Consider the following 22069-nt stretch of genomic DNA (forward strand, 5'->3'; position numbering starts at 1 on the left):
TAACCCTCGCATACACTTACCCCCCTTTAACTTTTATTTTTGGCACTTAACCCCCTCAAACTAACTAAAATTCAAACGGTCATAACTTCAAACGGTCATAACTTCTTCGTCCAAAATCGAAAATATGCAAATTATATATCGATTTCGAGGTCTTGAAGTCAGCTTTCTAATGACACTAAAATCACATCACAATTCAAAGCACACATAAAGTTATGATCAAAACGGTCTTTCTGTCTACCAACCCTTACTCTTTTGATCATAACTTTATGTGTGCTTTGAATCGTGATGTGATTTTAGTGTCATTAGAAAGCTGACTTCAAGACCTCGAAATCGATATATAATTTGCATATTTTCGATTTTGGACGAAGAAGTTATGACCGTTTGAATTTCAGTTAGTTTGAGGGGGTTAAGTGCCAAAAATAAAAGTTAAAGGGGGGTAAGTGTATGCGATGGTTAGTTTGAGGGGGGTAACTATAATTTCCCCATTTATTTTTGTTTTTTAAAAACTAATTTTCCAAAATTAAAGAGAATGTGGGAATGATAAGCAAATTAAAGTTTTCTTAATTAGAAGTTTATGAAAAACTTTATTTTAAAAAAACACGGAAGTCAATCCATGCAAGTTTTAATGATAGCTCAATGGCAAGCAGTTGCTAGCTATAGCTAGGCACCTCCGTATTGAAGCAAAACACTTCAATGGCAGGCAGTAGCTAGCTATAGCTAGGCACCCCCGTATTGAAGCGAAGTGTTTCATATCATACGCGTAACCTTTTCTTTTACGAAAACTAGACTAGACATGAAAAATCCAAAAGATTTACATGTCTTAAACTTTAGAATAGATGAGGGTCATGAGTCTTCACTTTATTCGAGTAATAATTATTCCTTTGCAAGACCCCATTCAGTCCAGTCCAGTCCAGGGAAGGAAGCATTGGCTGACCCACGGGGCCGCACTATCACTAAAATTGTTCCTAGACACTAGAAGTTTATAAAATTCTATAAATGACTTCTACACACATACGTATGTATAGAGTGAAGAAAATCTTTTCAACGGCAGAGTTGTGAATAATTGTTTATGAAGCCAATCTCGACAATCCAAAAGTGTTTTAGATGATCTATGTAAGGGTTCGGTTTATCGGGATCTTGACCGTGGGTCGGTTCCGGTTTCTTCCTCCGTAGCTCCGAACGTCCGCCGCCAGACCTGCAACAAGTAACTAGGGCAGTGGAACCCCAGTGACCCTCCGACGATCAAGTTAGATATAGAGAGAAGTGTATAAGTCTAGGGTTAGGATAAAATGACTTACATCTTTAGGTTAGAGTCCATTTGTATTTATAGACTTTGGTTTGCTTGGCCTCCAAGCTAGCGCATGGAGGGTACACTCGGGTAACCGCCTCGGGTGACGTCATACGTGACGTAGGGGATTAGGTAGTTACGGAGCACATGACCAGATCAAACCCCAATGATTATCCTCCTAGTGTAACCGTCTGGGGCACTTCAAATGGCCTCGGGGAGTCGGGAACGCTCCGCGCCATTAGATAGCGACATACCCCGTGTGGACTCCTTCAACTGAGCGACGTTCCGAGGGGACATGGCAGGATCCCTGGACCCTATGCTGGATGAGGAGCAGGGGTCTTCTTGGTTTCACTTGGTGCACTGTGGCTCGGTGGGTGGTTCGAGCCCCATTTCCGAAGCCACTACAATCCAAACGTTAATGAAACTTTTTCGGGAAATAGTTAAACTTTTCCCCGGAAATGTTTCATTAAAATCCAGACCATTCAGAACACTTTTGGACGGTTGCTGCTAAAAAGAACTTGTTATAAGTTTCTCTCATGTATAGAATAATTAGTTAATTGATCTCAAAAAGTCTTTGAAAAATTATTTTATCTCCCCAAAATTCAATTATTCTTGAGTTTGTTTTCTCATTTTCTTCTCTTCACGCAACCAAATTTATGAAGTACTCCTCCATAAAAGAATGTAAAAGTATATCGATCGACATTGCTTAATTGTTGATCACTGAGCACATCTAACATACATTAAATTTATATGTCCTTAACAGTAATATAGCAAAGTAAAATAACTCAAGGAATTGGCCTGGTAGTCAAGACTTGGGACTTGAATTTTTTTCCTCCATCTTAATGTCTCAAATTCGGAACATCTCAAGTACTATCAACTCTTTTGGGGTGAGTTCATACAGAGTTTTGATCTCGTTTCAGTTGAGAACCCTGCAAGTGGGATAGTATTATTCCCTCAAAATCAGTTGAGATGCACGTAAATTGGTCCCACCACCTTGAGTTACAAAACATACCAAATTAAATAATTTTTTGATTTATTTTCCTACAGTGACAAAAAAGGTTATACCAGAATTTAGGGCACAAATTCACTGGATGCTTCACATCAATGCCAAGTGCCAACAACTATATGGGACATTCAGCGCATTCGATTGCCACTTTCAGTCTTCTTAGAACCATTGAGAATCGGAAAAAGTATTGAAAAAAGGAACCTAAAACTTTAATAATGATCAATAGCTAGATTGGGCACATTTTAACTTATACTAATTACAAGGCAGTATGCTACCCATGTCAGTCGGTAGAGTTGACTTGACGCAAGATACAAATGTAGGGTTTTGGTGTTGGGTTTGACTTGATTTTAGCAACTCGAAATCTCAGCAAACCTTTCACTCAACCCAATGGGCCAACACTTACATTAGGATAAAACATTATTATTCAATCATGTTTTATCTTTTCATTAATGGTTCCCCTTTAGTGCGAAAAATTACTACTGTATTTTTAAAATTACTACTGTATTTTTTTTCGTTTTCATCGGTAAAGTCTATTTTTGTTAGAATAATTAGATTAACACCTTAAAGAGGAAGGTGATTTTTCTTCTTTCTGTGACGTTTCCCCTCCCCTTCTCTCTTGCCACAACAGATTAGGGTTTTCTGCTTGCGGGGAGAGGCGCCTCTCTCTCTCTCTCTCTCTCTCCTCCATTCTCTTTTCCTCTCTCCCCCTTTCCTTTGCCTTTTTGTTTTCTCATTGTTGTATCTTTCTCGCCGATCTCCCTGTCATAACTTCATTTTCTCCTGTTCCGCCTTCGCTCGCCCGTCGGTTACCACTCTTGGGTGTAACCGGTTGGCTTAACGGCGAGGTGCAGTCCTGGCAGCAGGTGGTGATGTGATTTACTTGGTGTCGTTTACTCTCTTGGGTGTAATCGGATTTGGCCTAATGTCAAGGTGGAGTCCTCGCGGCAACCAGCGACCGCCTTGGGTGTTTGCTCAGAATGGTGTTAATGGATGTAATCAGTGGCTCGCAGTGGCGTTATGGAACCATGGTGGTCGGTTTCTCGAATCGTTTGTGAGGATCGAATAGGCAATTTTTCAACGGTAATAAGTGGGGTCTGGCCACTCGCTGGTTCACTGCGGCGTGGACTGCCATTTGCTCTTTTAGCTTTGTTTGAGTCCTGGAGGTGAAGGTTGTGTTGCTTGTAGGGTCTATGGTGGTTGGAGTTGCTTGGTGGCGGTGTGATGGGTTCTAGGATTAGGTTTAGGGGCTCTTAGGTTGGGCTGTTCGGATTTTTTTTAGATGTTTCGGGCTTGGCCCATGGGTGTTTTTTTGGGCTTTGTCCCATCAGGAGTTTTTCTTTTTTCATTCAACTTTGGTTGGATTCCCCTCCCATCTTCTCCAACTTGATGTTATCTTTTATCAAGTTTTCCTCAATAAATTTATTGTCGATTAAAAAAAAAAACCTTAATTAAAAGAGGAGTTGAACTCCTGACTTATCTTGGCATCTAAGTGTACACATGATGCCATTAGGTCAAAGGCCTCTTGTGAAATATTACTATTGTTAACCACCTCTCTTTAGGTTCCTTTTAACATACAAAGTTTTTTTTTTCCTTTAATCAAAAGGGTGGAGGAGGGGGCGACCAGACGTAACAACCTTTCACTTGGGCATCACCATAGAGGATTCAGACTCGCGATGAGGCCCCCGAAAGACTAGACCTGAAACCCATAGGTGCGCACCGCCGTACTTGATACCCAAGATTCGAAGAAGGTAATAGGTGGATCATGATTTTCAAACAGAAGCGAAGGGACATCGGCATGCCTTAAACCCCTGACCATATGAGAGCTAAACCCAATGGGAGTAACCCATTGCTATCTCGGCTACAACCTGGGTGGTTACCAAATTTATTTTTTGCTTACTAATGTGGTGCTTTTATTATGTTTCTCACTCTATTTTGCTTTTGTAACTTTGGTTTGGAGTAAGAAAATAGTAAAACAATATTAAGACGAGGCAAGATAAAGAGGTGAGTAGATGCATCAAAGTATTTATTAATCACCTCTTGGCAGAGGTATCCTAGCTATAGGAGTATGGAGAGGAGCTTGGCCCACAAGGAGAGTTCGAGGGATAAGGTGTATAGAGTCAGCCAGGGGTGGACATCATGTTGTATTGTGTTGTGTTATGTTTGTGTCATGTCATCTCGTGTTTCTGTTAGAATTTTTTCAACTCTAATCCGGCTTGTTTAGTTTTTCGTGCTATCGTGTCGTGTCATATTCGTGTTCTATGTTAAAAATAGCCGACCCTAACCTGCTAACTCCGTGCTTGATTTGTGTCATGCTATCGTGTCCTTTCATAAATTCACACCCTACGTCGTGTTATATTCGTGTTCCGTGTCAGAAATAGCTGACTCTAACCTGCTAATTTTGTATCGAATTTGTGTCGTGTTTACGTGTCGTGTCAGAAATTCCCACCCCTAATATAGACTATAGTAGTAGTATGGAGAAGAGCTTTGCCCCAGAGTGTATCAAATCATAAGTGCTTACTGATTGTTTAAATTACCAGTAATAAGATATTAATGCCAGCTGACTGACCAAATTCATCAGGGGTTCTCTCTCTCTCTCTCTCTCTCTCTCTCTCTCTCTCTCTCTCTCTCTCTCTCTCTCTCTCTCTCTCTCTCTCCATGTTAGTATATGCCTGACTGTCCTACTTCCAAATATGAACGTGGTCTTCTATGGATGTGAGACATCCCATATGAATCAGTGATCTCTCCAATGGGCCTTACAGCTAGCTAGTGTTGGTCTTTTAGAATAAAAATTTGTTGAAATGTGTCCCAATGTATTAAACCCACACGCAAAATTAAAAATAACATAACCTAATAATGCATTAAACCCAATGTGCGTGCAGTGTGTACGTGTGTGAGAGAGAGAGAGAGAGAGAGAGAGAGAGAGAGAGAGAGATGGGATGGTGTGTAGTAGTACCATTTAGAGCATTTATAAGTTCTTCCGAACCCAAAATATGTTGATGTCACTTAATATTTTTTCCTGAATATTCCCACATCTTAAACTTTTCTATAACAAAAAATAAGTCAAAACTACAGTACTCTATAAGGGTTTGCGAGAACAAAAATATGCCTGGTTGCCGAATTTTCAACAGCATAAACAACATTATTTCCAATGCAGCCCTAATTGACATTTTGAAACTTTCATTTCAAATTATTTTTTAACATATTAATTTGTAAGATACAACTTCGATCTGTTTTAACAATTGTTGCATAGAAACTTTCAAATTTGAAATCAGATATAGCTAAGGTAGGAAAGATTTTCAAACTTCTTATCGATCTGTTGATTTTACAGAACCAAGCCCCGTTCTAGATTCTCAAAAAAGTATTTAAAAAATAAGGACCTATTTTCAAACTTAAAAATAATAGGTTTACAAAAATAATTTTTTAAATTTTTTGCAGAGTTTGATAGATCTTATCGAGATCTATAAAACTAGATCCATATTGCATATTTTTTGATTTCAATAAGCCTATTATTTTTAAGCTTGAAAATTATAAATAAGTAGTACTTATTTTTTAAGGGGGTAATCCAGAACGGGGTATTAGTACTAGTATTTAGCTATGGTTAGGACGTAACTTTCAGTTTAGAAACTTTATTTGAGCTATATATTTTAAATTGACAATAATACATATAGGCAGACAGAAAATATTCTGAAACTCCTAATCAAACAAATTAAAGATTATTCAAACTTACATAAAAAATATGAGTAGAGGGATTTTGAAAGTTACATATTTAAAAAATACAACAAATCTATACGGATATGTTTCATATATATATATTGGGACAATGGGGCATTAGTCACTTTTAACATCCTTTTATCAATAGACTCAATTGTGTCGTTTGGCTGTCCCAAAAGCTTTTGACAAAACATAATTTTGCAATTTTTGGGTTATAGATATAAAAAAAATCTATTATCTATTGTTAAACTAGACAAAAGGGCAGAAAATATATTTTAGTTGAACATTCGAGAGAAAAGCCGTAGGCATATAAGATCCAAGTCAACCCTATCATGGAGTGGGCGAGTAGGGAGCGGATTGAGGATTCAAACTTTGTGGATCAAGTTCCTGTAACGTATCTATCGATCCTTAAATGTAGCCTCCTATAGATTGGAGAGTGGAACCCAATAATCTAGAGGTGAATCCCTCCATCCAAATCCATCTGAAGGCCTGCAAATTTTATTTCATGTGTCTACTAGAAAGGCAGAGGAAAAAAAATCTACGAAACAAACTTGTTAAATATGTAGGCTAAATTTTGGCTCAACTTGTTTTTTGTGAGCGACTTCCTCAAACCTACATGAATCAAATTTTTTTTTTCTTTCAATAAGTAAAATGTTAGTAGGCTAGTAAGTTAGATTGCTATTATCCCGATGCGCTAGAATCAACGCATGACCATTGGGCCAAATGTACAGGTCTAATAAGCTGGTTCAATTCGGATAATAATAGAAAAGGTCCTCAGATGTGATTCTATGAAAGAGTTGGGCCGGCTTGCAAGCCCACAAGGCAATCATCTGTGAACGCAGAAGCCCATTAAGGGGCAGTTTGAGGCAGGCTCTCCCCATATTGGGCCTTTGACCTTCACTTTCTCTTCAACCCAATTTGGGCCCTCATTTTGTTTCTTCTCCTTCCATTTTTGTGTGTGTGTGTGTGTGTGTGTGTGTGTTTCTTTTCTCGAATTTCTCATGGCACATAGAAAACACAAGGGAAAGGGCATTATCGATCAAGTAATCCCTCCGTCCCAATTTAAGTGTCCACTTCGGTTCTGCGTGCCATTTTTAATTGTTTTCATCTCTCAATGTATATTACTAAAAATATGTAATGTGGATCTTGTTTGATAGATCTTAATTTTTTCTATAAGACAATAATTTTATAAACATAAAACATAATATATGTTGAGAGATATAAGCCATTGAAAATGACACCAAGAACTGTAGTGGACACATAAATTGGGGCAGAGGGAGTAATATTTTTGTCAAAAAGTACTAGTTTTCTTCTCAACTTCCTAAACACAACAAACAAACAAAATGTATGTAGGCCTTGTACTGCCAAGGGAAATAAATACTTATTTTTTCAACTAACGGTGATGTGTAAGAGAACGACCTGTTTTGTAAAGCGAAAAATAAGAACCTTAGTGGAACGGAACCGTAGTATCCTTGACTTAGATTTCTTCCCTAGCAATGGCTATTTCTTTATCAATTTGTCTTTATAAATGGAAGATACATATGGATAGAATAACGGAAAATTGTAAAAAAAGAAAAGAAAAGAGAAAGAATGGGAAAGTTCCTGAATATGTGATGCTCTTAGAGCTTCTCGTGCGTAGAAGGCTAAAAGCAATTGTTTTCTCAAAATTTTGAAGAGAAAAATATTATGACAATTTTGAGAAACATTAAAGCAATAGCTAAAAGAATTCGGTTGTCCATTTATCTCCGTCACTCTTGCGATGAAGCTAATTACGGATAAATATTTTGTTTGGCCTTTTACGTGAAAGGTCTTGTCATCATTTGGGTGTTTTTTGACGATCAAAAAAAAAAAAAAACATTTGGGTGTTTTTCTTTTCTTGTTTTTTTATAAAAATAAAATGTGTGAGGTGAGAGGTGTAGTGATATGTGAGATAATACTGTTATACATAATGCTCCCTGGTGTATTACTATAGAGTTTCTGTTTTGTATAATTTCTTTAATGGTATGGATGGATTCCTTTCTTTGCTGATAAAAAAACAAAAAAAACATTAGCACCATCCAAGTAATATTTCTGTTATTTGTCGAAATCTGACTCTAGCTAGCAATTTAACTAGTCTGGTAATTAGTAGGTAGGGCGAAGATTTGTGGGTACATATACCAAAAATGTTATTTTAAATTTCTAATTAAACGCAGACTCAACAGTTTCGCCAAAAATTCATAAAGTCTGACATTGATAGATCGATGAGTTTTGACAATAACTTGCAAACTTGTGAAAAATCTTTCCAATTATGCCCGATAAGGTTTCATAAAGTCTGACATGATTGCACACTTGTGTTATTAATTATCAAGTCAATTAAATATCAAATCTTTGTTAGTATACTCAACAAATCAATAATTTCAGTAATATATATGTGTAATACAATGATTTTGTACAACTTTTTTTTGATAATAATTGAATAGTACGAAAGTATTTTTTCTATCTTTTTCCAAACTTTTCTTACACGTCCAATACACAACAATATTGGGATTACCTCTGAAATTCAAATAACAGGCCGGTTGTTGTGCCTTTGAAATGGGCTTTGTCCAGAGCCTAAAAACGCGCGTTCACTTTTTAAACCTCGAAGCATAAAATGGATCTACGAATATTTCAATTGAAGCACATCGGTAACCTAGTAAACAAATCTCACATCTATCGTGAATAAATGAATGAAAACATGTATGATTTAAAATATACTTCTAGGTGATTTGGTTTGATCACTTACTTATCGACGTTCGATCGATTTGATTTTTGCAGGACTATTCTTTCTGTCGAGGCCTAAGAAGTAAACAATCTGGATAATGTTTTTTAGCTAGAGACGAAGCCCATAAGGGAGGGCACAACAATCTGCTGTGCATGGCCCAAGGTTAAATTGGGGGTTCTATTTTTGAGTTTATCTTAGTCTGAAATATCAATTATTGAATGGAGAATTTTGAAGCAAAGAAATATTTATAGATCAAGCACCTGCCTATATTTGATTGAGTTGAATTTGTGGATGATCTTCTAACATATGAATCTGGATTAAATGAGCGATTTTTATTAGCGAATTGTGGAACCACCCAAAACGAACACACCCTTGCCGAGGATGAACAAAATTGGCGTTCATGTGTCACACTCAACTCAACTCAACTCAACTCTAGGCTGCTCGAGCTTGCGACCGCAGCCAAAGCAAGAAAACTTCAAGCTTGTTTTTTTCTACTACTACTTATTACTTTCTGTGTGTTGTGAAAAGGACTCAAGTAAACTACGCGCTATGATTGATTAGTTAATTAATTAACTAACCATGAGAAGATCAAAAGCAGAAGAAGCTAGATATAGTTTATTTTATAATGGAGGGTTTCCCGGGATAGTGTACGCGTACTTTGGACTAATCTCTGTAGCCCCTTTTACATCTCTTCAACGCTTACATGTGAGGTGAGGTGATCCCAAAAATTACTAACAAAGAGAATCAATCCTAAAACACTTGAAAAAAACAAACCCATAAATGTCAGATCAAGATCACCAGGCTAACCTCTTCGGATTTAAATGACAATTGTACGAAACCTAGCTATAGCAATTCCAAGTTGTGATTGTACAAGAAATCGGCTTCAAAATCTTCGACCTTTGACATAGAATGTACAGATAAGGTGCACTTAAGAGACAATGTGAGAAGGTTTGTGGGGCCGATCACGTGGATTTAAATCTTTAATTGGCTTTATGGGCGGAAATTAAGCAATGTAATGAACTGTGTGGAATGGGAGATGCTCCCAAGCACTATATGTGCTTGGCCCGAGTGTGCGGCCCATTCAACCGTTCATCTCGGCTCTAACAGCTTGGATCTAATTCGAGTGCATTAAAATCTCCGTTGTTCAAATTAAGACCTGAGCCGTTGATTATTGAGATGAGCAGCCGGATGGGTTGCTTGATACCGCTGCCAAGCAGGGGTGTTTCATTCCTAGTGTTTTTCTCATTTTGATGATTTATGTTGTAATTAACGATCTGAATTTTTGAGCGCAAATTATATATTCAATATTGTAATTTTTGTAATCACCATTTTATTTTTATCAAACAATTACCCAAGAGAACATGTTTGGTTAATTTCTTGAGATTTTTCCAGCCAACATCTACATCCTCGGTTCAATTCAACATATATACAGGGTAAATAAGTGAGTTTAAGACGTTCAACCGGTGAATTATAAGATGCTACTTTGAATTAGAATTAGAGAAGTGCTACGGTACGTACATATTATACTTGAGTGTGTACCGTTTATATCTCTTCCATTGTATATAAATTCATAACGTCTATACAAAAATTCATAACATTAGTACATAAACTTATAACACCAGCCTCGATTTTTTATGTTGTAATTTTGTGTGTGTGTTACGAATTTATATATGCATGGTATGAATTTTTTTTAAATATTAGTAAAATTTTAAAGTGGTAATAAGAGGGTGCATACATATGAAGTCGAAATTATACAGTGTGTATCTTTCATATGATTCAAGATGCTTGCACTTCACTTTTTGATAAACGCATTCTAAAAATTGTCTTTTCAATTTTGCTACTACACATAAATATACAAATACTTATACAAATTCATTCACATTACATGTGGGGTACGGTCTATACTTAAAATTAAGACCACGAATTTCACAACACACTATAAGATAGAACTTTAGAGTTCGTTTTTATGACAAACGAAATTCTATGGGAACTCATGAGAAGTGCATCGATAGTGCATAGATCGGCGCACTGGACCCCACTTCTGGGACTAAACCATAGGCTAGTACATTGGATCAAGCACTTGTAATTATCCGACTAAGCTATAAAAAATTAAATTAAATTACCGATTCAAATCATATGTGTGGGACTCGGAAGTGGACCTCAACACCGATCTGTGTACCATCAATACATTTTGGTCAGAAAACTCAGAACCCATGGACGGATTGTAAAACAAAATGGGTTGGGAAAATAATTTTAACAATGCATAAGCCTTTTCCGAGGTGGGGGTCGGGCTGCAATCTTTCATACTTTTTTTTTTTTCCTTGTGAAATTTTGGCAAGTGGAGTATCAATTATCAAATGATACCCATTGTTCTATTCACCGTTTCCTCCGCCGCTCTCAATTTCAACATTCAAAAGTGTTTTAAATTGTTTAAATTTTAAAAGACTCTCCCTAAAAAAAGTTATTTTTTTAAAAAAATTCTGACCATTGATTATCGAGATGAACGATAAAATTGAGTGCTACAGTAAAAGGAGCGGTAAGCGGTGGGGTAGCGCCGCTGATATTCCTTTGCTCTGGATTGAGCACCAAATGGACCAAATTGTCATTAACTGCATACGAGGGTGCATTATATTCTTCTCTCGTTTGCACAAGAGAAAACATTCGGTCCCACAGCCCACGTGCAGTGATTGGTTACATCACAATATCGCATTGCTTGGAGGACAATGCACCCCACCTTAGATCTCAATATATTTGGAAGGATTCCGCTTCTCTGCAATTGAATCGCAGAGAGTCAATGCAGTTGTATTACAGCCGTTTATTTTTGTATTTAACGGTTCAGATTTAAAAATTTTTTTTTTTAATTTCGATCATTAAAAATATCATCCTACGGTTGCAAACGCTCTAACCGCACCTTTGCTGTCCAAACGTGGACTGTAGACAAGTCTTGTGCTGCTAACCACACAGATAATAGTGCACAGATTTTGTTATGAAGCCCACTACGAATTCCACACAAACGATTTAAGCTGTTTTTAAATCATTTTTTATTTAAATGAACTGAGCCTAAACACATGAGATGCGTAAACTTTCCAAGTTCGGTGGAGATTGGAGACCAAAATCAGCAAATACCGGAAGGCCTGTAGCCCACCCACCCGCCCCCCCCCCCCCCCCGTCAATAATATTTTTTTTTGTACGCAATAAGATTTTATAAAGAGTATGCCGAGGCGATTAAACTCTCTATTCAAGAGAGAACTTAAACCATAGCGAAAGCCAAAAGAAATACTCCCTCCGTTCCAAAATATTTGTCCGGTCCGCAAAACGAGGACTTAAAAATAATGCATTTCTTTTAAGAAAAAATCGAAACTTTTTTCATAAATTAAAAGAACTCATCGATATTTAGTGAATTGTTGAAAAAAATTTAAATTTTTCTTGCAAAAAATATATTATTTTTACGTCCTCGTTATGCGGACCGGACAAACATTATAGGACGGAGGGAGTAGAAAAAAAAAAAAAGATACATCCAACATGAAGTTAATTGAAAGAATCCACGGGCAAACGTGGAGACATCCAACTGCTAAAAAAAAAAAAACGTTAGCCCAAGGGCTTGCCCACGGACTGGCTCTAGGAACATATATCCATGGAGGAAAATGTGATAAAAAAAAAATGGAGGAAATGTCACACAATGTAACGGACCACCACATTTATGCTTTGTCAATATTTTGCATTTCTACGAAAACTTCTATGCCCTGTGCACAACAAACCTTGGGAGAGAAACTTATTTACGAAGCTGCGAATAAATTTCAGCCATATGTTTCATCAATCAATAGTTTGTATTTAAAAAAATTCTTTCAGGAAATAGTTTTTTTTTTAAAATTCGAACCGTCCAAAATACTTTTGATCGCGCACGATTGAGCGCCGTAAAGTATATTTTCAGCTCCGCCGTAAAAAAAGTTTTTCTCCAAACATTGGTAGTTGGTACCATTATGATTATGTCTTTTCTCTGCTTTACCCTTTAACATACTTGTACCCCAGATTTGCTTACTTTGAGAAAACAATTCAGGGGTATTTTCGGTAGTGAAGAATTTGTATATTTTTATTTGTAGTTGAGAAGTTGTTTGGTATTTTCAGTAGTGAATAAGTTGTTAAGAAATGTCAAGTCGTTTCCGGTAGTAATAAATTACTGACCAGTTTGTGAGTAGAGGCAGAAGATGATTGTGAGGATGGTGCATCTCTCTCTAATTTTTTAATTTTGAGTTGTGGCAGATTGAGGTGTTTTTCTTTCGATGCTTATGTTTTTTTTGGTGTTTCGGCTGGTTGTTTTGAGCTGTGTGGTTTTGTGGGTTCCTTAAATTTTGGTGTTCAGTTGGCGTCTTGCCTTCCCTTAGGTCTTGGGTGGCTTCTTTGCCGGTGTGTCATTCATCCTTTTAATTTTTGTAATTCTTTATAAAGATTAATAAATTCCTTTTGCTTAGCAAAATTTTAATTTTTTATTTTTTTACATATATATGGCATTAGTAACACCCCTGCTTTTTTCTCATTCAGTTTGTTTTTTTTTAGATCCTATTTCTATATCGAATGACACTTGTTTTGATCCAAAATTTCAATAGAAAATTTTACACTAATTATAAGAATCGACTGCTTGGATCAATCACTTACCGAGATTTAATTGAGTTTGACTTTATGCAAGGATAGCTAAAATACTAATCCCTACAAATTGAATTGATCTGATCATCAAGCTGGTTAGTGTAGAAATTTTTAGATCCAAACCTAATAGTTTAAAATATATTAGGAGGAGAGGTTCCACCCAAACAATGTGGGGCTATGTTATCTAACACCCTCCCCACTTTTGAAGTCCATCACAGGCTTTTGTTTTTAGTCAATCGGTCAATCACTGTACATGCTTTTTATTTGGTTGGTCTGCGATCGTGTGGTGTAATTATATTGATTTTATTTTCATAATTTGTGATGGAATCGACTCCGCTCATATATCATTTACAAAATTTAAATATAATTGAAAAGTGTATACTACTAGATTTTAGAGCAACAGCTAGCATACCTAAACATACCAAACTAATGTGCAATTCGCCTACCATTACATTGAATAAGAGAATTGTTTTCCACCTTGGAATGACAAGGGGAATCATACTATGCAACAGAAAAGTAAAAAAATATACTACAATGATTTCCATTACTTTTTGAAGTTGGGGAAAATATGAATCTCTGGGATGTGACTGAAAACTATTTGCTATTCGAGTGTGCGTTGGTGTTCGACTATAGTACTCGGCTCATCCAAATTGAATACTCCTATTTCTTGTGTGGAAATGTGAAATCTTGTACAAATCTTAACCTAAATCATCACAATCAACATCGAGAACAAAAGAGAAAGCCTAGAACAAGTGAGAGAAAGAGATGGAACTCAAAACTCTCTTCAATTCATCTGTTGTTACAAAGAATGAAACCCTTGGCTTATATTGTACGCCAGTTACAATTGATCATTAACCACTAATCTCCCACACGTCACCTCACTAACTAACAAACTTAACCCACTAATTACCTAGCTCACCAGCTGACGTGGCACCATCAGAAGAGCTGGAATCTACTGTGGTAGAATCAGGAATAACCACTGCAACTTCAGTTTCCTTCACACTCCCCTGCAAACGCATGGGAGGAAGTCCTACCATGAGTTTGGACTTCAACAGTTGAAACCGAGAAACAGACAGAGCTTTGGTAAAAATATCAGCTATCTGAGCTTCAGAACTAATATGATACAAAGCAATATGACCATTTAACACTTGTTCATGAATGAAATGATAATTGATCTCGATATGCTTAGTCCAGGCATGAAAAACAGGATTGCAGGCAAGAGCAATGGCAGATTTGTTGTCACACCACAGAACATGTGGAGTAGAATTAGGAATAGACAGCTCAGAAAACAATTGTTGCAACCAAACTAGATCTGTGGCTGTGTGAGCCATGGCTCGGTACTCAGCCTCTGTGGAGGAACGTGCCACAGTATGCTGCTTCTTAGCACACCAAGGGACTAGATTATGACCCATAAAAATGCCAAACCCAGTGGTAGACCTTCTGTCAACAGGATCCCCTACCCAATTAGAGTCAGCAAAGGCTGTTAAAGTTAAGGGCCCTTTGACAAAGTGCAGACCTTTATGCACTGTGCCTTTGATATACCGAAGAATTCATTTGACCGCCATAAAATGGCTCAGTTTAGGTGCATGCATATGCTGGCATGCAACATTAACAGAATAAGATAGCTCAGGCCTTGTTAAAGTCAGGTATTGAAGGGAACCCACCACTGTTCTATACAACTGAACATCAACAAAAGGTGGATCAGAATCTGGTATACCAGGTTTAACTGAGGCAGGAGACCATGAGGGTTTGCAATCCACCATCCCAGCCTTGACAAGTAAGTCTAAAGCATATTTGGACTGAGATAAAAACAAACCAGAAGAAGAAGGAACAACCTTTATACCCAGAAAGTAATTCAATGTTCCCAAGTCTTTCATAACAAACTTGTAACCAAGCTGTGTAATAAGAGTCTGAATATAAGATGTATCACTTCCAGTGATAACTATGTCATCCACATAAATCAACACCAAGGTAATATGATTGTGCTTTGACAAAATGAACAAAGAAGTGTCTGACTTGCTGGAATGAAAACCAAGCTGAATAAGATAACTAGAAAACATAGCATACCAAGCTCTTGGTGCTTGTCTGAGGCCATAGAGAGCTTTAGAAAGGTTGCAAACATATTCAGGATGAATAGAATCTTTGTAGCCAAGAGGTTGTCTCATATATACATCTTCTGAAATGACTCAATGCAGAAAAGCATTAGAAACATCTAACTGACGAAATGGCCAACCATGATGAACAGCTAAGCTCAAAATAACCCTGAGAGTGGGTTGCTTTATGACAGGACTGAATGTTTCAGTGAAGTCCATTCCTTTTGCCTGCTGGTTTCCATTAGCCACTAACCTGGCCTTGTATCGTGCCACAGTACCATCTGAGTGTCGTTTAATTTTAAAAATCCATTGACACCCGATGACATGACCATGTAAAAGAGGTGGAACAAGAACCCATGTGCCTTGCTTAACCAATGCATCATATTCCTTTGCCATGGCTTTTTGCCACACATAATGAGAAATAGCTTGAGAAAAATTTGTAGATTCAGTTGTAGGAAGAGAAGAGGAGGAAGAAGGAATCTGAAAATCAATAGTAGTAAGTAAGGTAAACGGTTGTTTAGGCTTAAAAATTCCATCTTTGGACCTGGTCCGCATAGAATGAGCAGGAGGTCTAGAAGCAGGTGGAAAAGAAGAAGATGCAAGATTGGAAGAAGATATAGAGGAAGCAACAATAGAAGAAGATGTAGGAAGAGAATCAACATTTCTATGAGAATGGTCAACACTAGAGGAATGAGTACAAGCAGAATAAAAAGAAACAGTAAAGGGTTCTGAAGTTTCAAACTGAAAAAGAGGAATAGGAAAAGGAGGAGATGGTATTGTAGCAGACATAGGTGGAACAGAAGATGACACATCAACTGTAATGTCAGAAAAAGAGGTAAGAGGAATAGAAAATGAAGATAAAGGAAACTCATAAGACTCAGAAGATTGGGAAGGAATGGTGGAAATAAGAGAAGAATAAGGAAACTGATTTTCAACAAATCTCACATGTCTTGAGATATAGACTTTATGAGTAATAGGATCAAAACACCTGTACCCTTTAGAGGTGGTGCAGTATCCTAGAAAGACACATGTTGTTGATTTGGGAAGCAATTTATGAGAGGTATATGGTTGAAGCCAAGGAAAACAAGCACACCCAAAGGGTTTAAGAGAAAGGTAATTAGGCCTTGCATGAAATAGAAGAACGTAAGGAACTTGAAAATTTAAAGAGGAATGAGGAAGCCTATTTGCTAGAAACACAGTAGTATTCAAAGATTCTAACCAAAAATGGGCAGGCATGCCTGCTTGATCAAGAAGAGTGAGAGTGGTTTCCATCAAGTGTCTGTGTTTCCTTTCAACAACACCATTTTGTTCAGCTGTGTAGGGACAAGAAGTTTGATGAACAATGCCACTATTAAGAAACAAATTGGTGAGATAATTGTTAACAAATTCTTTGCCATTATCTGACCTAACTGTCTTGGCAGTGCTATTGAAATGAGTATGAATAAAAGCTTTGAATTGAGTAATAATAGTTTTCACATCAAATTTATGGAACAAAGGAAACAACCAAGAATACCTAGTACAATCATTAATGATAAAAAGATAATACCTATAGCCCTTAACAGAAGAAATGGGGGCAGGTCCCCATACATCCATGTGCAACAAATCAAAAGGTTGAGCAGACTTAGTCACAGACAAAGGAAAGACCAACTTGTGACTTTTGACCTTATTGCAACTAAAACATGGAACATCATAGGGCTTAGAAACGGGCAAAGCAAACTGTTTGATAAGAGTTTGAAACAAAGGTAAGCTAGGGTGGCCAAGCTTCTGATGCCACAAAGTGGTAGAAGAAGTGGACACACTTTTATTTATATGAAAAACTATAGGAACCTGAGAAGATTGAGACTCAAAGCAACTTTAGATAGGATAGAGGCCCTTGTGGCATGGCCCCTGGAAAAGAATTTGATGGGATTGGTTGTCGTGAATGACAACCATTAGAATTGAAGATTAGAGTACAATTATTATCTTTAGCAAGCTGAAAAACTGAAAGAAGATTATGTGTAATAGTAGGAGTATGAAGTACATTAGTAAGATGAAACTAAGCTTTGGGAGTAGGCAAAATTCCATTACCAGAGGATAAAATAGATAGGGAATTGCCATTTCCAACCATAACACTTCCACCTGTTGTGTAAGGCTGAGGGCACACAATATTATTGAGATCAGAAGTCACATGATTTGTTGCCCCACTGTCAAGATACCAATTCTGACTAGGTGTGAGGTTGTGAAGCTCATGCACTCCCAAACCAAATGCATAACTAGCTGCAAAAGCTGAAGCTGAGGGAAAAGGACTACCAATAACTATAGGGCCAGAAACTGGTGAAGACACTGAACCATTATAACCACCACCACTATAACCAGAAGCACTACTGGGATGAACAAACTGATGCTGAAATGCTGCAGGAGGAGGAAACTGAGAATATGACATAGGCATCTGAAATGTCCCAGGAAAAACAGATGTTGAAGGACCATATCTCCACATTAGAGAATGCTGAACTCCTGCAGTTGGATTAAAGCTGGGAACACTAAACCCAGAAGGTGGAAAAACAAAAGTCTACGTGTTCCTAAAATGACATGTACAAGCAGAGTGGTTATCCTTGCCGCAAATCTGACATGCAGGCCTTGGAAAAGCCATGAAACCTGGACCCCTTGATCTGTTCCTATTGCTATTGTTAAACCTGCCACTGGACTGAGAAAAATAAGGTGCTTGAGGAAAGTGTTGTGGTGGTTGAAACATTGGTGCTTGAGAGGACTGATACGACTGAAAATTCTGTAAAGCTTGAGGTGTTTGAAAAGATTGAAACATTGGTGTTTGGTACTATGGTTGTTAAATCGGCTGTGATCCTTGAGACTGAAAAGTCTGAGATGTTGATGGTTGAAACAATTGATTCACAGAAGGAACAGATGAAACAACCTGAGTACTCGTGCTTCCATTATGCTGAGAAATAGATCCCTGAGAAGAACCACTTGTACCAGAGATACTAAGATCTTGTAGCTTATGTGTTGCCATAAAAACACTACTAGAACTACTAGATCCAGCTACACCTTTAGACTTATGTGTTCGCTGTTCCTCAGCCTTTAGGATAGACACCAGTTCATGGAATTTAAGATCTCGATGTGTTCTCAATGTCTGCTTTAAGGAACTATACTCTTCTTTTGGTAAACCATTAATGGTGTGAAATACCATATCATCATCATCAACCTCATAAGCAACAACACTTAATTTTTGTCCACAAATCTTTATGTCATCGATGTACTGCTCCATAGTACCCGTTTTTGTAAAGTTAAACAAGGTATGCTTAAGTTCATGAAGATTTGACCTAAAGAGAGAGAGAGTTAAAGTGATTCTTTAAACTTTGCCAGACATTTGAAGCATGTTCTAACCCTAGAACAAGAGGTAATGTGGAAGATGACAATGTGGCAGTGATGCACGATAGCAATTGATTATCAACACGTGTCCAAGTAAGATATGCAGGATTGGTGATCAAATTATTACTTGTATCTCTGATCTGTAGGGGAGGAGGTGCAATTGTACCTTTCACATAATCAATGAAACCGTTGACCCTTAAGGCATTCAAAACCTGCGTCTTCCAGAGAAGGTAATTATCCGAAGTGAGCTTGATTGTCACCAACGAGTGAAAATTAGACACCAGAAATGCCAAAGCTATAGGCATGGTTACAGAATTCTTAGTTGAGGTAGAAGTCGACGACATCGCGATCGAACAAAGAAGAAATTCGAGGAAAAGAAAAGGAAATTCTGGATCGATACTAGGACTTGCGTTGTGGCGCCTTTGATACCATGTGGAAATGTGAAATCTTGTACAAATCTTAACCTAAATCGTCACAATCAACATCGAGAACAAAAGAGAAAGCCTAGAACAAGAGAGAGAAAGAGATGGAACTCAAAACTCTCTTCAATTCATCTGCTGTTACAAAGAATGAAACCCTTGGCTTATATTGTACACCAGTTACAATTTATCAGTTACCACTAATCTCCCACACGTCATCTCATCTAACTAACTAACAAACTTAACCCACTAATTATCTAGCTCACCAGCTGACGTGGCCCCATCAGAAGAGCTGGAATCTATTGTGGTAGAATCAGGAATAACCACTGCAACTTTAGTTTCCTTCACATCTTGGAACATGTTAAGGTTTGAAACCGAACGTCATCAAACAACACTCGGCTCGTCCAGCTTTAACATGTGAAAAGCTAAGATAACTCAGGATCGGTGTAGCAAGCCGAACATAACTGTCCGTGTCTGGTTGTTGTGGCCGCACCTGAGATGGGGCTCGGCTCTACACCAAGGTTTATCGTTTATCGATTACCGGGTCCGTCTGTGGCCGTGCTCGAACCAGGGCTCAGCTCCAGGCCGAGGCTCGTCTGTCAACATTATATTCACCTTGGGTTCGATGACAGGGTACCTCAGGCTCGGTCACCAACAGGAAAGAAGTCTCGTCGGCATATCCTCCTCACAAGTCGCCACTACAACAAATTACACCATTCCCGACTAATGTTTTCGTTGCCAAAGGGTATTCCCGACTAAATAATTTAGTCGGCAATTTAGTTGGGTAATGTGAGTCGGCAAATGTATTTGCCGACTAAACCCTGTTTAGTTGGCAAATGTAATGTTTTAGCGACTAACGGTTTAGTCGCCGAATGTCCTTTTTCTCGACTAAAATGCTTTAGTCGCGCGCTAAATTCTTTTAGTCGGTGAATATACATTATTAGCGACCAAATACTTTAGTCGCTAATAATAATTTCCATGTAACGTCAGCACCGGGAAAAAAATGTTCCACACTGGAACCATGTGCCACCTCAATCGGCCACGTGGACTTCTGAATTGTCCCATTTAATTGAGGTAGTGTTGTTGCCAGGTTTCGGAACCCCGACCTCCCATCCGCATGCCCATCCACTTAATTACCAATTGGCTAGCCATGTACATGTTTCTATGTATGAAATTTTAATATAAATACTTTATACTCCTTGAGTGAATGCACCAAGATTATTTCTGAAATTAAACTTTGAAGTACTTATTTTTTTTAATTTGAAAATTTTATTTTTCTAATCATATTATTTCTGAAGAGTCATATTTAATTTTTGTTTGAACCAGCGTAAAGATCTTATTTTTCTCATCATTTTATCCTAAAAAATCATAATTAATTTTTGACTCTAAAACTCTCGTTAGTAAGCCCTAAGAGAGTTGTAGAATTAAATATCTCTTAGGGCTAACTAACGATAGCCTTAAAGTTAAAAATTAATTATGACCCTTTAGAATAAAATGATCAGAGAAATAAGTTCTTCACATCGGTTCAAACGAATTGAAAATTGGAGCAATTAATTTTTCAACCATGTATAGACCGTTTATATATTAAAAAATATGGTTAAAAAATTAAGTGCTCAAATTTTCAATCCGTTTAAATCAGTGCGAAGATCTTATTTTTCTGGTCATTTTATTCTAAAGGGTCATAATTAATTTTTTATTCTAAAGCTCTCGTTAGTCAGCCCTAAAAAAGTTGTAGAATCAAATATCTCTTAGGGTTAACTAACGATAACTTTAGAGTCAAAAATTAATTATAACCCTTTAGAATAAAATGATCAGAGATATAAGATCTTCACATCGGTTCAAACGAATTAAAAATTAGAGCACTTAATTTTTTAACCATATTTTTTAATATATAAATAGGCTAATAAGTGCTTCAAGTTTTTTAAAGTCCCTATAGTGCACAGTTCGAGGGCGGTCTAAGTTAATTTTTTTTATATCAGAATCGTCTATCTTTTACGTAAGAGGGAATAAATCATTCCTACCAAAAATGAAGTAAATCTTTTATCCTTAAATGCTTGATCGGACGTAAAATATTATATTCTAATAATGAATATGCGTCCCGGTAAAGGGGGTTTCAAAACTCGATAAACCCAAAAATTTTCGAGAATGATTAAAACACAAAATACAACAAAATGAATGGAATCGATCGTTGTGATTGTGTTGCAATCATCTGGCTACTGTACATTAGATTATAACACAAGACCTTTGATTCAAAAAGAAGTAAAATCAATGTGTAGATTTTAAAGGTAGTTGCCAGCTCATTTTTTTTAATACTCGATCTAAACCGTTAGGATTTTACATCTTACCGATTATAGCATTGTCACAAAAAATTGGAGATCATTAGATATCGGCAACCACACTGATCGAAAGACATTTAATGCATTCAGAGATGTTTAAGTGTTATAGTGTACTAACTGAGCCCCATCTAAGGTCGTTTTGGGCAATTGAAATCAACTATCTTTAACATAATACGAATTAGATCAATTGTACCAAGAATGAAGTTGATCACATATGGATAGACACCTGATCGGACAGCAAAAAAATTTTAATTTAAGAATTTGTGTGGCTATAAAGGGGATTTTTTAAAACCCAATCAAGCCAAAATTTTACGATAATTTTATGATTAAAAAGACAAAAAAAAAATGAATGGTTTCGATTGGGAAGGTTGCATCGTGATTAATGTAGTCGAAACTAATATTTCCTTTCTTGAATTTTTGTAAAGGAGAAAAAAAAAATTATTCCCCGACTAAATTTGTTTTTAATCGGCAA

Source organism: Rhododendron vialii, chromosome 2a, assembly GCF_030253575.1.
Source record: "Rhododendron vialii isolate Sample 1 chromosome 2a, ASM3025357v1".
In the NCBI taxonomy this organism is placed as follows: Eukaryota; Viridiplantae; Streptophyta; class Magnoliopsida; order Ericales; family Ericaceae; genus Rhododendron; species Rhododendron vialii.